This window comes from Talpa occidentalis, unplaced genomic scaffold (genome assembly GCF_014898055.3).
Source record: "Talpa occidentalis isolate TD23 unplaced genomic scaffold, MPIMG_talOcc4v2.1 talOcc4.12, whole genome shotgun sequence".
In the NCBI taxonomy this organism is placed as follows: domain Eukaryota; kingdom Metazoa; phylum Chordata; class Mammalia; order Eulipotyphla; family Talpidae; genus Talpa; species Talpa occidentalis.
Genome location: NW_023601212.1, coordinates 27,918,869 through 27,921,221, shown reverse-complemented (window position 1 = coordinate 27,921,221; position 2,353 = coordinate 27,918,869).

Genomic DNA, 2,353 nt, shown 5'->3' with positions numbered 1-2,353 from the left:
TGCTGGGCCATGTGGGTTGCTCCCTGGCAGGGATCAAACTCATGCTATGGTGGCTGCCGATAGCTTCAAAGTACTGAGAGACCTAACCCCTTGCACCCACCAGGAGGCCCTAACTAGGCATTTTAATAAGACAAAGAAAAATAAAGAAGCGCACCTTTCCTCTCTCTGTCATAAAAGAAACCATATCCATTACAGAAAATTTAAAAGCACAAAGATACATTAAAATAAAACAATCCTATGATTCAGAAAAATATCAGTTTGTTTATTTTCTTCTTGTCTATTTTGAGTGAGTGATTGAAATTATTCTACTTAGGCAATTTTGCATTCTGCTTTTTAAAATTTTCTCATATCTCGTAAGTATTTCCATCATTTATTCACATTTTGGATTATTTTCCTAGAATGAGTCTTAGAAAAGAAATGAGTGAGGTTTACAAGGTTCTCTTGAACTGAAATGATAATGAACACAAAGGAATTTGAAAATTGAAAAGCACTATACAAATATGAGCTATCATTATCTCTTCCCCTGAACTTGTTCCTCCTGAATGCTGGTTTGCTGATCATCACCACCACAAACAACCAACCACAATTACCTACTGTCTTGTACTGAGCACTCAGAATGTGCTCTGGGCCCTGGGTTTAAACATGTAAGCACTTTACCCATTAGTCTCTGCATGATCCCCACTAAAAGGTGGTATTATCCTGTTTTGCCAAAAGAACACTGAATTTTGATAAAATGAAATCATTGAGTCACACAATCAGAAGTTGTACAGCAGAGCTCAGAACCCTGAAATTCATCTGCATCTAATGCCCTTGCTGTTAGTCACTGAGTTGTTAGCTACAGGGCTCTGCCTTCTTCCCAGTGTGTATTTCCTTTTTTTTTTTTTTTTAAAGATTTTATTTATTTATGTATACAAGACTGCGGGTACAGGCTACAGGTGTCAGGAGTGAGAGAGTTCACCAGAGACAGAGCGGGGAACAGAACAGGCAGACTGACCTAAGTACACGGCTGAGGGGAGCAGCGGGCGAGTCAGGAGTGGTCTGCTGCACCATGTGGATTCTCCCTGGCCGGCGGGAGGATCGAACTCGCACTGCAGAGGCTGCAAACAGCTTCATAGGTTGCGCTTTAACCCTTTGCACCACCTGGGAGGCCCCCCAGTGTGTATTTCTTGTGTATTCCTCATCATCCAATGGGCCAGTTTCTAGCCCGATGGCACTGTCCTCTGCATTCCTACTTCTTCTTCTGGCCTGGTTCAGGGTCTCCTTTGTGGACCCCTGGATATGTCAACTGTCTCCTGGTGTGACCCATCACCAATCTATTCTCCCACAGACAGAGCAATCTTCCTAAAATGCAAATTTGACCATCAGTTAGTGGTTTCCCATAGCTGTTAATGTTAATATCAAGTTCAAAATCTTGATATTAACAGCTGAGCACCTTATTTCCCACAATCCCTACTTCTGTTTAATTCCTGTCATGCTTCTTTGCTTCTCTGCCCATACCAAGACCATGCCTTGACTTGGCTGACACCTGCTAGATGCTGTCTCCTTTGTCCAGTGGATGCTGATCTTTTCAAACTCAGTTAAAGTAGCTTCTCCTTTGGGATGTTTTTCCTTGTTATAACACTTTTTAAACATTGATAGAGTATTACTAAATAAATTGATAACAAGAAGCATAACTTATTTCACTTTACATTCCAAGTACAGTACATGTACTTTGTAGGTGCTAAATAAAGTTATATTGAAGGAATTATTATGTGACTTGGTGTTAATGTCTCATTGGGAAATGTTGGTTATATTCATAAAATATACACTGTCCAGATAATGGCCATTTTGCCTCACACAGCGTGTGAGCTATTACACTTGGTTTTGGAGTCCACACTTTCAGAGGCTGATTGGAATGTATACAGAGGTATAAAGGTAGAAGGTGTGGAAAGAATTTAAATGTTTCCAGTAGCAAATATAATGCTTGTAGAAATGAGGTTAAATTAAGACTGAGGGCCTCCCTGGAGGCACAGGTATTAAAGACAATGTATCAAGCTATTGCCAGCCACTGCAGCATTAGTTAGATCCCCAGCCAGGCAGCCAGAGAGCAACCCATGTGGCACAGCAGACCTCTCCTGACTTGCCCACTGCTCCCTTCAGTGGTGTATTTCGCTAGATCTGCCTGTTCTGCTCCCCACTCTGTCTCTGGTGAATCCTCTCACCCCCTGAATCACTGGCTTACACCCCCGTTCTTGTATGCATAAATTAAATACATCTTTAAAAAAATAAAATAAATTAAAGACTTGGAGATTGGGGAGGGAAAATAGGATATGACCGCCATCTTCAAATGTGTGATAATGACTCGTTCAATAAA